Source organism: Myotis nattereri, assembly GCF_964212035.1.
Source record: "Myotis nattereri genome assembly, chromosome: 10".
NCBI classification, from domain to species: domain Eukaryota; kingdom Metazoa; phylum Chordata; class Mammalia; order Chiroptera; family Vespertilionidae; genus Myotis; species Myotis nattereri.
The window spans coordinates 30,428,109-30,444,739 of NC_138085.1; the positions used below are offsets into that span (position 1 = coordinate 30,428,109).

At 51.5% G+C, this 16,631-nt stretch overlaps 1 protein-coding gene across 1 annotated transcript in view; it reads right to left on the reverse strand.

The window, feature by feature from the left end:
- The window catches only part of TCF7L1 (transcription factor 7 like 1), a 157,447-nt gene that overhangs the window by 18,905 nt on the left and 121,911 nt on the right, over positions 1 to 16,631 (reverse strand). The gene's annotated exons all lie outside the window — the stretch shown is intronic.

Here is a 16,631-nt window from a genome sequence, read left to right on the forward strand (position 1 = left end):
CCTTACTGTCCGAATGGGCATCACAAGGCAGGCACACATGTACAGTCACCACCGCCACCCACAGCCCCGTCACTTTGGGGGAACACACAACCCTAGAAGCAGCCAAAGTAATCAGAGCCTGTCGGTGAGGGCCAGGTCCTGCCTGCTGTGGTCCTGGGGCAAGCAGGGCTCCAGACGGCGATCCCACCCCCTTCCTTTCCGTGTCTTTCAGCATCACACACAACGCTTCCTATGACATAGCCTCTTCAGAAGAATCTGGTGGATGGATGGATGGATGAATAGATGGATGAATGAAAACCATCTGCCTGACACTCACGGGCACATGGGCATTATCGGTTCATACTCAGGGTGCTGAACTTTTTATTTATGAATTTTTAATTTATTGATTGATTTTAGAGAGGGAGGGAGAGAGAAACATCGATTTGTTGTTCCACCTATTTATGCATTCATTGGTTGCTTCTCGTATGTGCCCTGACTGGGGATCAAACCCGTAACCTTGTTGTATCAGGATGACACTCTAACCAACTGAGCTTCCTGGCCAGGGCTCAAGTGCTGATCTTTATGTCATTATACTATTTCTCAGCCCTGAAAAGGTTATGCGAGATACACCCTGTTGTCTCCTGCAGTACTGTATTGTAGAAGTCCAAACCAAATACAGTAAACCCTTGATTTTGTGGACAATTGAACAGATTTCGGATTTAATGGACAAAATTTCTGGTCTGTATGTTATATGTGAAAATTAACATCCTGTTAATTTTAAAGTGCTTTTAACTAAGCTTTGCTTATAATTAAACAGATTATTTTTTATTCACTGTCATTTAAAGAAAATTTTAGCAAATAGGCCATATGTCGGAAAAGACACTGTAGTAATTTCGCCGACATAAGTATTACATATCAACAGCTATAGTCTACACATTTAAACCCGAGTCACCGCTCCTAAACAGTGTTCGGCAAATGACCAGCCCGTGATCACACCACATCGAGTGTGGTAATTGGTTCTATTGAGAGCTGTGTGACTTTCTGCAGCAGTTTTTTCTTTTTTAAATATATTTTTATTGACTTCAGAGAGGAAGGGAGAAGGAGAGAGAGACAGAAACACCAATGATGAGAGAATCATCGATTGGCTGCCTCCTGCACACTCCACCCTGGGGATCCAGCCCACAACCCGGGCCTGTGCCCTGACCAGGGATCAAACCGTGACCTCCTGGTTGGTAGGTCGACGCTCACCCACTGAGCCACGCCAGCTGGGCTTCTGCAGCAGTTTGAATGGCTAGCCCACGTCCCCACGGGCGCTAAGCCACGCCCCAGCCGTGTGCATTTGTTTGCTCTTGGTGATTGATGGATGCACGCATTTACTAGACCTATTCAGTATAAATTTAAAATTACTTAATACATACAGAAAACTTTTCTGTGAAAGTAGACTTTTTAGACATCATTTAAATAACACAAATGTGTCTACATAAGTAAAAACAGGTAAACTAACCAGTTTGCCAATTTTTTAACATACGCATTCTCAAAACCTACTTGATGTTATAAGACTTTCAGCTTTAATGGATACTCCCCCCCCCCCCCATGCCTGAATTAGTTCGTTCTAGCGAGGTTTTACTGTAATAAATCAGCATGTGCGAGTGCACACACACACAGACACACACTCTTCAGATGAAATGCTTCTCCTTGACCTGGCATGGCACAGTCTTTGGGAAGCGCCAGCGCAGGGGCAGTGAGGGCCTGGGAGAGGCGCCTGCTCTGGGCTCGGGCTGAGCGCTTGCGGGTGTAGGTTCTCGCTCCGCCAGTGCAGGCGGTGTGACCCAGACAAGCGTCCTAACCGAGCCTCAGTTCCTGACTGCAGGCAAAGCTACAGTCACTCACCTTCCTGGTTTTGGGGGGGGGGGGGGATTAGGGACAATGTGAAGGATTACGCACGGTGCTCTGCATGTGGGAGATGCGGGACAAAAGGCAGCAGTAATTTTCATACGCAAACCATCAGTCTCTGCCAGGAGCCAGAGCACGCGTTGTCTTCGTGTCGGCACTGACAGGGCGCTCCTGGACGGCCGCGCCGAGGCTACTCCGAGAATTAAATCTCGCGTAGGAAATGGTGGCTCCAGGAAGAGGCTCCCAGAGACAAAGCAGTCTTTGACTCATCCTCGCCTGCCTTCGTTGCACAATTCCAGGAAGAGAGTCAGGACTTGGCCTGGGCTGTGCACGGGCTGAGGAGAGGACCCGAGGCCCTTTGCTTTTCATCGACCACAAAGACTGGCAGCGGGCAGGGGCTGGGCTTTCAGAAGGGTGTCCCCGGGGGAGATTAACAACCCAAGGACACATGTACCCCGGCCAGGAGCGGTGCAGACAGTGGGGGGACGGGGGGGGGGGGGGACGGAGGGACAGGCAGGCCTGGCTACAGGAGACCTGGGGGTGAGAATGAAAGAGCGCATTGGGGGCCCCATAAATAAGGACAGTCTTTCCACTGGGTCCTCCGGTCTCATGGCACGTGCCCTCGACACGCACTGGCGCCATCCGTTAAAACCAATTTCCCCGGCGATGACACCTGTGTGGCTCGGGCCGCTTCAGGGCACCTGATACACATAACGGAGGTGTCTGCAGCGACCCTGCCATGCCAGGTCCAATGACGGTCCGAATTGTCAGAGGAGCTGATGGAGGTAAATACAGGGCAAATGGCTCACCCACCCTCACGCTGAGAGCTGGAGCTGGAGCAGAGGTCTCCTGGCTTCACATCCCACACTTTTCACTACGGCACAGCCGGACGGCTGTTCAAAACAACTTATTGAACACCCAGCCCCACCCCCAGACTTTTCTTTGCTCTGGTGGTTTTGGTTTTGTGTTTTGAATTTTATGGGGCGGGGGGAGGGGGAGGAGGGAGAGAGGGAGAGAGAAAGAGAGATTAGTTGCCTCCCAATGTACCCCGACCAGGGATCGAACCTTCCACCTTCTGGTGTAGAGGATGACGCTCCAACCAGCTGAGCCACCAGCCAGAGCTGGTGGGCTTCTCTCTCTCCTTTTGTGCCTGGCACAGGGCTGCCCACCCGAAGCTGAAGGGACGCACACACATCGGTGCTCTCCTATAGGGACACACGAGTGGCCAGAGCTCACACGTGAGTGCTACACATCACACCCATTTCTCTAGGAGCGACAACTACAATATTTGCTTTTAAAAACTCAACGACCATCACAATATCAGGGGCTAACATCACAATATCAGGGGCTAACGTGGTGGCCCCAGCCCCTGCTCCCCCCAAGACACAGCAGATGGCTCCCAGAATCCATCAACTCTACCAGCACCTGGTCCCCTACTGAGAGCCCTGAAGACACGTTGAACACCCTTCCTTCTCACTGGCTCCCAAAGGATGCTCCTGATCATGTGTGTGTGTGTGTGTGTGTGTGTGTGTGTGTGTGTGTGTGTGGAGGGGGCGGGGGACGAAGGAGCCGCCTGAACCTGGTTTGGGACAATGCTGGAGTGTTGGAGTGTCAGGCATAGAGGCTTGCAGGATCCTAACGCAGGGTTTCTCAACCTTGGCACTAGGGACATTTTGGGCTGGACAATTCCTTGCTGTGGGTGGGGGCTGTCCCCTGCATTGTAGGGTGCTCAGCAGCATCCCCAGCCTTTACCTACCAAATGCCAGTAGCCCCCACTCTCCTGCCCGCGTGTGATAACCAAAGATGCCTCCAGACTCTGCCGGATGCCTCCTGGAGGGGCAAAACCGCCCCGTGAGGACCTACCCATCAGGTTGAGGAGCTTGTACCGAACAGACTGTGTGTTGCATGACGACGGTCTGTCGGCCTTGGTCCTGGGGCCTTCAAGGTACGAACATATAACAACACACACAGCACTCGCTGTAACGCCAACAGCTACCGCTTTTGGTTACTTATCATTTGCTTGCGTTTCACCTGCCTACCAAGATGAGGGGAATTCCGGTGGGAGGAGGAGGCCGCACTGGTCTCTTCTCTCGTCAGGTCCACTCTCACTCATTTTATTTTTTAAAATTTTATTAAAGTTATTGGGGTGACGCTGGTTAATGAAACTGTACAGGTTTCAAGTGTACCATCTATCACATATCACCTGCACGTTGCACTTGTGTTCACTCACTGACTTTAACTGAGACCTGGAAGCTGGAAGGTGGTGGAAACCTCCAGCCCTGCCCACCACTGAGGCCAGGCCCTTGCAGGTCGGCTGGGCAGGTGGGGACAGGCAGTTCTGGGAGGCTGCACATCTGGCCCAGGACCCTCCTGCTCCAGCCCATCCTGGGGGCTGGGTGTGTGTGTGCGCGTGCAGAGAGGGGTGCATTCTGGGAGGCAGGGAAATGGAAGGCTGTCACTGCCCCCTTGTACTTTTGTTGTTGTCGTTAATCCTCACCCAGGGGTATTTTTCCATTGATTTTTAGAGAGTGGAAGGGCGGGGGAGAGAGAGAGAAACATCGATGTGAGAGAGACACATCAGTTGGTTCCCTCCCGCACAGGCCCGACCAGGGCCGGGAATCAAGCCTACAACCAAGGTACGCGACTATGACAGGAATCGAACTCAGGACCCTTCAGTCCATGGGCCAATGCTCTATCCACTGAGCAAAACTGGCTAGGGTCCCCTTTATGCTCTTCTGCCTTGTTAACATTTCGAAACAAGTGAAGGTGGTAGTATTGGGATGGGGGAGGGGAGAGATACCTATAAAAACGCTGGCGCCCCCTGTAGCTTAGCCATGGAATTACAGTTCTGAGGGAAAGAAGTACTTATTCTAAAGCAAGCATGTCAAACTCATGGCCCACAACAGATATTTTTGTGGCCCAGCCAATATAACAGTATGTAAGAAACATTTTAATAAAAACCTCATAACTTAATTTTTACAATATCCTGTTATACATAATTATTAATAACAAACTACAACATTCGCTAATGACTGATTACTATAATCATGTTGCATTCATTTCCCTTACACACCTTCCACGCAGGCGCACCAGTGGGAGCGCACTGACCACCAGGGGGCAGCTCCTGTGTTGAGCGTCTGCCCCCTAGTGGTCAGTGCACATCATAGCGACCTGTCGTTCTGCCATTAGGGTCAATTTGCATATTAGCCTTTTATTATATAGGATAAGGGGTGCTGGCTCCTCTTTTACTTAATGTTCTGGGTCCCTTTCTGTGTCTCGGGCCCTTGCCCAGGGCCCTCCTGGGGTGAACCTGGGCCAAGCAGGCTGCTCCTGTGGGACTCGGGCCCAGGCCAGGGTCCCTCTGAAGGGAGCTGCCTGGGAGCCAGAGCCCCCATCCTGCAGGGAGGCGGAGACCGGGTCCTTCAGAACTCCCTGCTTAGCATGGAGGCCATGCAGATTAATTGCAGCTGTGCCCTGGAATTTCCCCAACATACAAACTTCATGATGTAAAACAGCTGGGAGGAAATCCCAGCATGCCCTGTACAGAGGCAGAACTGCCAATGAGCTACGGGGATTAACCCTCCGCCTCCCAGGAGGTAGGGTCAGCCCCTCCCCCAGCCGGTTTGGTGTGGACTGGGCTGTGGGTGAAGACGCCCACGTCCTCCCCATTCACAGGCTCTCACAGGACACCCGTCAAGCAGGGCCGAGGAGGGAGGGAGCAAGGCTCCGGGTGACAATCAACTGCAGTAGTGCCAGACGGGGAGGGCGGCAGGGGAAGCAAAGAAACAAGTCATCCCCAAAGCTTCCCAGGTAAGAACCCCGCCCCTCAGAATCCCGTTTGCTGCCTCCTGGTGGGAGGGGCAGGCCTGGTGCAGAAAGAAAGGGCCCTTTTCTCTCCTTGTCCAGTCTTTCCCGCCTCTCTGGCCCCAGTGGTACACAGGCCCTGGGGCCCCTCTCTGTAATAAAGGGAGGCCCTCCCAGACCCCCCTCTCAGGAAGTTGTGGGGCACGCAGCCATCCAGGAGAGCAGGCTAGAAACCTAACCTCAGACAGACACCACCACCACACAGGCATCAGGACATGTGCAAGATGCTCTCCACTTCCTTTTAATTTTTTCAAAATACGTTTTTATTGATTTCAGAAAGGAAGGGAGAGGGAGAGAGAGGAAGCATCAATGATGAGAGAGAATCATTGATCAGCTGCCTCCTGCATGCCCCACCCCCTGGGGATCAAGCCTGCAACCCAGGCATGTGCCCTTGACCGGAATCAAACCCACGACCCCTCAGTCCACAGGCCGACGCTCTATCCACTGAGCCAAGCCGGCTAGGGCTCCACTTCCTTTTAAAGGCAATTTTTAACACCGAGAGTTGTACTATATATTAATGACAAAGTGAACAAACGACCAGTTTCTCCTTACCCTCCTTTTACCACAACTGGGGACAAAACCCTTTCTCACCAAGACTACTGCATTGGTTTCCCAAACTCTGCAAGAGTTCAGATTTCTAAAAACCATCCCATCAGATCTCTTTCTTGCTTAAAATGCTCCCCTCGACCCAGCAGCCAGCCAAGAGGTCGCTGGTTCGACTGCTGGTCAGGCACATGCCTGGGGTTGCAGGCTTGATCCCCAGGAGGGGGTGTGGGGGCATGCAGGAGGCAGCTGATCGATGTTTCTCTCTCTCTCTCCCTTCCTCTCTCTGTAAAAGAATATTTTAAAAAAATGCTTCCCTGGCTGGCTGCTGGGTCAAGGGGTGCTCACCAGTGATTGGCACAACCTACCCTTCAGGTTCAACCCCCCCAGCTCCCCACCCCGACACCAGCTGCACTCACGTTCTTACAACCGAAGGAGCCCCGGCCTCGTGCGGCCTTTACTGGTGGGAAAGCTTAATTCCTCCTTCAAAACCCAGTGCCGAGGCCACCTTCCCGGACAAACTTCTCCGCTCCCCCCGGGGTCAGCCACTCTCTCCTCCAGCACAGCTGTGCTGGGTGTCGCCATGGCACTCAGCACGAGGTGCTGTGACCTATTTGCACACGGTCTGTCCTCTGGACTGTAAGCTCCTCGGGGTCACGTCTGCAATATCTCACCCAGAAGCCACCACTCACGATGTGCCCCACCTGGAGGTGAGTCCCCGTGTTCACATCCGTAACACCGACTGCCCAGCCCGTGCCCGGGGCCTTTGGAGATGTGCAGCGCGAGCCACCGGCTCTCACACCCGCTGGCTTAGTCGTGCCAAGACTCTGTGAACGCAGCCTGGGAGGGGGGGAGGGGGGAGGGGGGAGGGGGGCCCCCACCCTGCCGGTTCCGGAGGCCTGTTTAAGATCCTCGGCCTTCTGTCAAAATGGACACGCGTTGATTTAAATGTGAAAATAGACCAACACCGAGCAGCCAATTCATCGGTGAGGAGACAGAAAGGCTTTCCCGAGTGGGAACAAGAGCCGAGTTCTCAGGGGCCGCCGAAGGAGAGACAGTGAAAGTCTAAGGACTGGTCCCCCAACATGATGGATCAGACCGAGTTCCAGGAGCAAATGCATAGAACACGAGGTTTCCACCCACCCCCACCCCTCCCGTCCCCTGGCGGCGAGCTGTCCCTGCAGGGGCCTAGTTTGCGGCTCTCCGTCCCCACACTCAGGGGCGGAGGCTGGGTTCCCTCTTGAGGTTGGGATGACGGGGAGCCGTTAGAAATGAACCTGCTCAGTAAGCCCATCATTCCCTAAAACAAGCTACTTTTCGATTTAATACGACACATCTTTTTCCTTGGAAGAGTTATTCAGAGCCACATTTTTTGTCGTGTTTTAAACCGAGGTGACTTTTTCTCTCGGCACCGGCCAAGCACTGAGTCCCTGGCGGCAGGGGACCCCAAACGAATTTCGTGACTGAACAGTAACTGAGGAAGAAGAGGGGCTGGTTGGGCCGCCGTTTCCCCCTCTTTCCCCCAGTAATTCCTTCTTTCCCGGATGGCCTCAAAGTAGTCTCTTCTCCTCTCGTTTCAGAGAATCTGCCAACGTTGCCCACTAAAGGTCTGCTTTTAACATCGGCTTCCCCAAGGCCACTGTCGAGTGGTGGAAGGACAGCGCACGGAGGCAGGAGACCAGGGCTCCAGGCTCTGGGCTCGATCATTTCACCTTTAAAATGGGGACATTTTGCCCGGCCGTGGTGGCTCAGTGGTTGAGCATCGACCTGTGGACCAGGAGGTCACGGTTCGATTCCCGGTCAGGACACACGCCCAGGTTGCAGGCTCGATCCCCAGTGGGGGGTGTGCAGGAGGCAGCAGATTAATGGTTCTCTCTCATCATGGACGTTTCTCTCTCTCCCCCTCTCCCTTTCTCTTGAAATCAACATGAATAAATAAATAATAAAATGGGGACATCTTACTTCATCGGCCTGGAGGCAGGGACCTGGACCAGGTGGCCTCCTGTGGAGAAAAAGAACCAGATGCAGCTGTGTGTCTGAACCGGGCTCCTGGGCGAGGCGATGTGTGGAGGTGCTCAATAAATATGAGTCAGGAGTCCGAGGTGATCCCATATAGAAACCATCTACCTGAGGAAGTCACCTCCCCTTACAGAACTCTGGGGTCTCACCTGTACATGAGAGGAGCAAGACCTCCCACCTGCAGGACAATTATCTCAAGAATGTCAGCCCCCCAGGAGAGCGCCAAGCAGGATGCTGGGCACGGGGCGAGCTCTTACCAAATACGTGTTTAGGTCCTGGCTCAGTGGGTTAGAGGGTCATCCCGATACGCCAAGGTTGTGGGTTCGATCCCTAGTCAGGGCACATACAAGAACCAACCAATGAATGCACAAGCAAGTGGAACAACAAGTCGATGTCTCTCTCTCCCTTTTTTATCCCCACCCTCAAGATATGTTTATTCTAGAGAGAGAGGAAGGGAGGGAGGGAGAGAGAGAGAGAGAGAGATCTATGGGTTGCCTCCTGTACACACACCTTGACCCAGAATCAAACCCACAACCTTTTGTTGCACAGGATGATGCTCCAACCAACTGAGCAACTGGCCAGGGCCTCTCCCTCCCTCTCCCTCTCTCTCTCTTAAAAAAGAAAAGAAATATGAGTTTAGTCAATAAAACTTCTTTTTGTTCAACAAGCCTATGGCCTGCGCGGAAGCCCACTCACTCCACCTGTGGGTGCTTTCTGACGAGCGAGGTCCTGCTCAAGGCGTGTTAGTTAAGTGCTAAGCAACTGGCCCTCTGAGCAAAAACACAAGCACGACCCCGCTTTGTAGCACATGCTGGCATCCGCGGGTCAGCAGTCCCACCACGATGGTTTCCAGCCTCCGTGGGAGCGCCCGCAGGCCGTGGAGGGGGAGATGCTAACCATCGGCTGGGTGGCAGCTGGCTCGGCACAGCGCAGACCATCTGCGGGCGGGAGCCGGCGGGTGGCAGGCCCTGCTGCTGGGGCTGCGGCTCTGCTCAGATGGCTTTGGAAGGCTGACACACACGGTCCATGGCCGCAGGGGGCCCAGGTCTTCCCGGCACGTCTGTGCTCACTGACTCTCACGAACACACGCGGGAGGAACTGGCCCCTCCTCCTCTCCCTGTGGCGTGGGCCTCGGCATGGCCATGTCTGGCGAATACTGACAGCACGCCCTCCCATCAGGTGGGCCCGTCTGCCCCGGCCCCACTGGCCTCCGCCCTGGTCTCTGGCCTGCACACATGCCTCATCTTGTTCACCTAGCAACATGGAGCTGCTTCCAGAATGTACCGAGGGCTGCCTCATTCTGAGATCAGCTCCGCAGTACCCACCGCCTGGAGGTGCCATGGCTACCAGACAGGTCCACGTCCGAGGACAGGGAGGCGCGTCCCAGGCTCTTGCTGTGACGAACACCCTCGAACACTCATCGTTTTGTTCATGTATGAATGCAGCTGTAGGACCCATTTCCAGCTGTGCGGGGAACTGCTAAGTCAGAGGTAGGTGCATTTAGGTTTTGAGGAGCATTACCAATCTCAGTCTACACCACTACCAGCGACACGAGAGAGCTTACTTCCCACAACTATGCCCACACTGCGTTGCTCAGCTCACTGATCTTTGCCAAATGGACAGGTGGGAAAACAGCTCATTGTCGTTCCAATTCCCATTTCTCTTATTTTAAGTGAGGCTAGAGACTGTCAAATGTACACCTTCTGATTTGAAGGCTAGGAAAAAGGATGTGTGTGGCCAGGAGGAAGGTACAATCTACTGGGGCGAGGGACAGGGTGGGAACGAAATTTGCAGGTGTAACCTGGGCCGGGTAGCTCAGCTCGTTGGAGTGTTGTCCCAAGACACCAAGGTTGTGGGTTCAGTCCTGGTCAGGGCACACACAAGCATCAACCAACGAATGCACGAATAAGTGGAACAACAAACCGATGTCTGTCTGCCTGTCTCATCGGTAAAAAGGAAAAGAGCCCTAACCAGTTTGGCTCAGTGGATAGAGCGTCGGCCTGCAGACTGAAAGGTCCCGGGTTCGATTCAGGTCAAGGGCATGTACCTTGGTTGCAGGCACATCCCCAGTAGGAGGTGTGCAGGAGGCAGTTGATGGATGTTTCTCTCTCATCGATGTTTCTAGCTTTCTATCCCTCTCCCTTCCTCTCTGTAAAAAAATCAACAAAATATTTCTTTAACAAAAAATAAAAAAATAAGAAAAAGAGAGAAACCTGCAGGTGTAGGCGCAGGCTGGGCTGATACACATGGGAGGGCATCTCTGTGGCTCCTCACACTTCACAAAGGACCAGGCAACCTCTACTGCATATGACCTTTGCTCAGAGGGAAGAAGGGCAGGTCTGAGAGGTGTGTGTGTGTGTGTGTGTGTGTGTGTGTGTGTGAGAGAGAGAGAGAGAGAGAGAGAGAGAGAGAGAGAGAGAGAGAGAGGGAGAAGGAGGAGGAGAGCCCAGCAGCCCTGAGCATGGCTGGGTGGACAGGCCAGGGGGCCCACAGCCGCCCTTTCTCATTCTCCCTCCTTCCCTGCCCCATTCGTTACACAGGCCACTCCGCTTCCTCACCATTGGCTTCCATTCCAGTCACTCTGCCTCCATTACTGCACGACCACTGAGGACTTGAGAAAGAAAAAGACAACTGACCTTTTATCTGCCAACCCCTACGGGCCTCTCTCAGGCCTCATCTTATAGGGCAGCTCTGGGGAAACCCGTCTCCTGCCTGGAAGCCCTCTCCCTCCTCGTCAACTGTGGTTTCAGGCTCCGTGGGCCCCCTGGTTGGTCAGCATTTATGGACCCAAATAAATGTCTTGGGCAAACTGCTCGGTGAGAAAAGCCAGTTGCAGAACTTGGAATGACAGTCATCGAAATTTTCTCACTGGGTTTTAGCATTTCAGGCACTTTTCTTATTTTTTTCTTTGTGCTTTTATTATTCATCAGAAAATTTTACAATGACCATTGCAACAGTAAGCAAAGCTATTAAAAGTAACCCTCAGATTAGTTCTTTTTTTAAAACTTAGATTTATTACCTTATGTTTTAGAGATAAACATGCCACTTTTTAAAAGCCTTTCATAGACATGAAAAAAACTGTCATGTGTGCATGACTTGATTAAGCCTTTATTTTTAAAAAATGTATCTTAACTGTTGAACGTATTATAGATGTCCCCTTTCTTTGTGTGTTTTTTCCCCATTGACCCCTTCCACCCTGTACCTGCCCCTCCCAGACCTTCACCACTCTATTGTCTGAGTCCACGCATGCATATAAGTTCCCCTATTAATCACTCCCCCCACCCCCCACCTTTCCTCTAAAATTCAACAGTCTGTTCCATGCTTCTGTGTCTCTGGATCTATTCATCAGTTTATTTTGTTCATTAGACTCCACATGAGTGAGATCATGTGATACTTATCTTTCTCTGACTGGCTTATTTCGCTTAGCATAATGCTCTCCAGGTCCATCCATGCTGTTGCAAATAGTAAAGACTTCTTTCTTTTTTACAGTTGCGTAGTATTCCATGGTGTAAATGTACCACCGCTTTTTTGCTGATGGGATACTTGGGCCTTTTCCAAATCTTAGCTACTGTAAATCACGCTGCTATGAACATGGGGGTGCATATATTCTTTCTGATTGGTGTTTTGGGCTTCTTAGGATATATTTCTAGAAGTGGGATCACTGGGGCAAATGGCAGTTCCCTATTATAACTTTTTGAGGAAACTCCATACTGTTTTCCACAGTGGCTGCAGCCGTCTGTATTCCCACAAGCAGTGCACCAGGGTTCCCTTTTCCCTACATCCTTGCCAACACTGTTTGTTGATTTATTGATGGTCACCATTCGGACAGGTGTGAGGTGATACCTCATTGTCATTTTGATTTGCATCTCTCAGATGATTAGTGACTTTGAGCATTTTTCTTGTCTCTTGGCCTTTTGAATGTCCACTTTGGAGATGTGTCTATTTAGGTCATTTGCCCATTTTTTAAATTGGGTTGTTTGTTTTCCTTTTGTTAAGTTGTATGAGTTCCTTATATGTTTTGGAAAGTAACCTCTCATCGGATGCTTCATTGGCAAATATGTTCTCCCATGCAGTGGGCTCTCTTTTCATTTTGTTGTGGCTTCATTTGTTGTGCAGAAGCCTTTTTTTTCATGGAGTCCCATTTGTTCCTTTTGTCCTGGTTCCTTTGCCCTAGATTATTTTCATCCCTGAAACCTGTGCCTGCAGTTGACCCAATGAGAAACTTCAAAATCGGCCTCTGTCTTTCAGCTGCTTCCTTCACCTCCTGTTGGCCAGCAATTCTGTAAGCCCCAGCATCTTCGTGGAGCCGAGGGGTTCAGGGACTCCCTGTTTCGTGGCTGGGCCATCGTAGCTGCCTTCTGCCTGCCTCTGGTCTCCTGACTCCAGACTCGCTATCCAGGAAGCACTTGGGGGCAGCCACCCGGTTTGTAGGGGGTGGATGGTGGGCTGCAGGTCACCTCGCCTCAAAATGACCATGTCTGCTGTCCACATCGGAGAACAGGGTGGTGGATGGGACGCAAGGGGCCCCAAGTCCTGTCCTGCACCGTCACCACTGCTCCTGCTCCCTCCCCAAGTCTTCGGCCCACCCTTCATTGCCTCTAGAAATACCTTTCTGAAACATAAAACTATGCTACTTAAAGCTAGTAGGTGGCTTCCCATTCTTACAGAACTGCCTGCTTATACACAGAACCGATTAAGACAGACACAGTGAAGGCTCTGTACAGAGCACTCCATACATGTCCAGTGGGCACCTTCTACTTAGGGTGGCAGTGTATGTGTGTGATATGCCACAGGAAAGATTTTTTAAAGTGCATAAATAGCTTGAATATAAGTCAGCAAATGACAGGTTACAGAAGGGAGGGATCACAGAGAGTAGGATTCTCATGGGAAAACCTAAGATTTTATACAGGGGGTAGCATCTGAGTGGGTAACACAGGCAAGATACATTTCTGTGGTCATTTTACTTTAAAAAAAGATTATACACACACACACACACACACACATACATACATATATATTGATTTCAGAGGAAGGGAGAGAGAGAGAGAGAGAGAGAGAGAGAGAGAGAGAGAGAACCATCAATGATGAGAGAGAATCATTGATCGCTGCTTCCTGCACGCCCCACACCGGGGACCCAGCCCACAACCTGGGCATGTGCCCTGACTAGGAATCGAACCATGACCTCCCGGTTCATAGGTCGGTGCTCAACCACTGAGCCATGCTGGTTGGGCATCATTTCACTTTTTGAAGCACTGTATGTTAATTACCTCATCTGATGTAACTGAGCCCTAGATATAGATAAAGCAAGTACTGGCATCCTCATTTGGGGGAAACGAAGCCGGCTGGAAGCTCCTGGGATTACGCAAGGGCATGAATTAGCTGAGGGTCCAGCTGGCGTTAGAACACAGGGCTTTAAACTTTTATGGTGAGATTCAAAGGATCTGGGGCCTGCTTTTTATCTTTTAGAAGCTTCAGTCTCGTCCTGGAATCTTGGGGTAGCAGATACGGGGCATCGGTGCTCCGCCCCATGACAGCCCCTCATCCCCAGTCACATCAGGGAGACCCCGGGTCCTCAACCCAGTATACGAGGCGGCCACGACACTTGGCTAACCTTGATCTGTGAGGTGCAGTCTATTTACTCTGATTTCAGGGTGAAGGCAGGTGCAGACACTTGGCTGGTGAGCAGGCGGCTGAGAGCAGGCCTCGAGCACTTCTCTGCTGGCCGGCCGGCATGCAAGGACTACCTTCCTAGCCAGACGTGAGGAGCCACAGAGAACGTGACTGGACAGTCAAACCAGTGCTGATCTGCAGAAAACCCATTGACGGGGAGCGGCCTGGGAATTCTGAGGCGGATGGACTTTCCCCTGTGGGAGGAGAAGCTGGAGAGCGGCCCAGGTATTGAGGAGAAAGGAAGCAGGATCTGTGTAGAATCAATGGGGAACAGGAAGTGCTTATCTCGGGCCAGTAAAATACACAAAGAACTGCCAGGCGGCCTGGAGCTGCCTCCCGGGCACAGAGCTGGAAGGGCCTCTCTGTAGAACCCTCTCCGTCCATCCGTCGCCACAGGCCCAGCGTCTGGCCAAAGTCAATAACTCCTGGGCACCAGGAAATGGGAAATGTCTGAGGGGGTCCCTCAGTGGAGGGGCAGTTCTGGGAGAGAACTCTGACCCACAGGCGAGAGAGGATGGTGAGAATGAGCCCACAGCAGCCACCTCTGCGCCGACCAACCCTCCTGGTAAAGCAGCCCCAGTCTAGGTCCCTGCACCCTATGCTAGTGTGCGTGCAAATGGGTGTGCACGCGTGGGTTGGCCACTTACAGGGAACAGCAAAAGGACTACATTCATACTGGAGTAAGGGCACAGGGAATTAGGATAGGAGAGGGGAAATTAACATGTATTGTGAGGATTCTCTAAGGAGATACTTCCTATTCAGCGGTTCTCAACCTGTGGGTTGTGACCCCTGAAAATACATCCTGCATATCAGATATTTACATTACGATTCATAACAGTAGCAAAATTACAGTTATGAAGTAGCATCGAAAATAATTTTATGGTTGGGGGCCACCACAACATGAGGAGCTGTATTAAAGGGCCGCGGCCTTAGGAAGGTTGAAAACCACTGCCGCAGCACCCAAATCCATCACGCCTCCTCCTCACTTCATATTCCCAATTCCCATCTCAATTCTACGACATAATATCTATAGTTTTAGTATTTAAATGATCCATTGTAACAGGCATTAAACTATATTAAAATATCTACGTATTATATGTAGAAGGGTGGGCAAAAGTAGGCTTATAGCTGTTCATCTGGAACAATGTACAATAAGCACAGGAATAAACTCTGTTTTGCGTACTTTTGCCCCACCCTGTGTACACACACACATACGTAAAAGGGCGACTCTGATTTCTTGGGCACTGTTGTTTACAATGAAGATCCATTTTATGAAAAGTGGGGAAAAGTGATTCAATTCAAATAAAAATATTTAGTAGACAGTGTAGGTGCCATGTGGCAACGATTATGCCAACCGGTGACATTGGAGGGACACTGTGTAGAGCCATGCGCATCCCTAGGAACCACAAGAGGTTCTACCTACAAACCCAGAAGTCAGCATGTCCCAGGACACAACATTCCGTTCTTCCCAAATGCTTCTCACCAGGCCCACCCCATCCTCTGCTCACCTCGGTGGAAACCGCAGAAATCTGCCCTCCACCCTCTCCCTCACTGTCGGCTGCCTAGCCTGCCACGAAATCCTGTCCATTGGCTGCCACAGTATTTTCTCATCTCTACCACCCCTGACCTTGCAATGGCCCCCTAACCCCTCCCTCCTGGCCTGAGCTCAGCCCCCCCTCCATGCTGTTTGCACACCTGCTGCTCCACGGAATTCCCTGCTCACAGCCAGACTCATGGACCCGCCCTCATCGCCCTCTGAGCTTCTTGGCCACAGGAACCAAATCTTATCTGTCCCTTTTGTGCCCACAGCCCTTGGCCTGGCACATCATTTGTGAGAGGTTCTTGATGAATCCTGCAGGGTGTTTTAGAGTTCACGGCATTAGAGACGCCAGTGTCCCTCCCAGCCAGCTCTAGGCAGAAATATAACCAAAGACCCAAGGCCAAAAGCAGCCAGTGGCCCAGCTCTTGGGGTGGTTGCCAGAGACTCTAATCTTGCTGGCCGAGGGCAAGAGCAGTGATAACAGAGCCTCTGGGGAAGGCAATGGATAGAGTGGATGGGTCTGCCCACTGCCAGGGGGTAGTCAGTGTACCAGTCAATAAAGACTCCATTTATTTAAATCAATAAGATGGATCAAATCAAACAAACATTCACTGATATCATATCTGCTTCCACCTGTTTAAATAGTTCCCCCTACAGTTTATTTACTGGTTACAAAACAGAACCTGACAAATCCCAGCTCTTCTGCAGCTGAGGCCGTGGGGCGGGGGTGTGCTGCTCAGCCCCGCTGTGGGATAGAGCATTTCTAAGTTCACCTTCTGTCTGATACTGGCATCCTCTCAGGTAAGCAGGTGAACAGGTGCAAAAGCCACGGACAGCACACTGCATAGAAGAGCAAACAGATGTCTTTAAAGATTAAGTTCACCGATCAGTTATCTTGTGCCAAGCTCTTTCCGTGTGTTATTTCATTTAGCCCTCGCAGCCTTGTAAGTTGATGCTACTACTATCTGCACTGAACAGACACAGAGCCTAAGGCCCAGAGAGGTTAGTAATGTGCCCAAACCCTGAATCATCCCTTTCATTCCTCTAGTGCTGGAAGAGAAGAAACCCACACCACCCCTCCAGCCCAGCCTGGCATTTCTCCGAGAAGGGCACGCAGGCCACT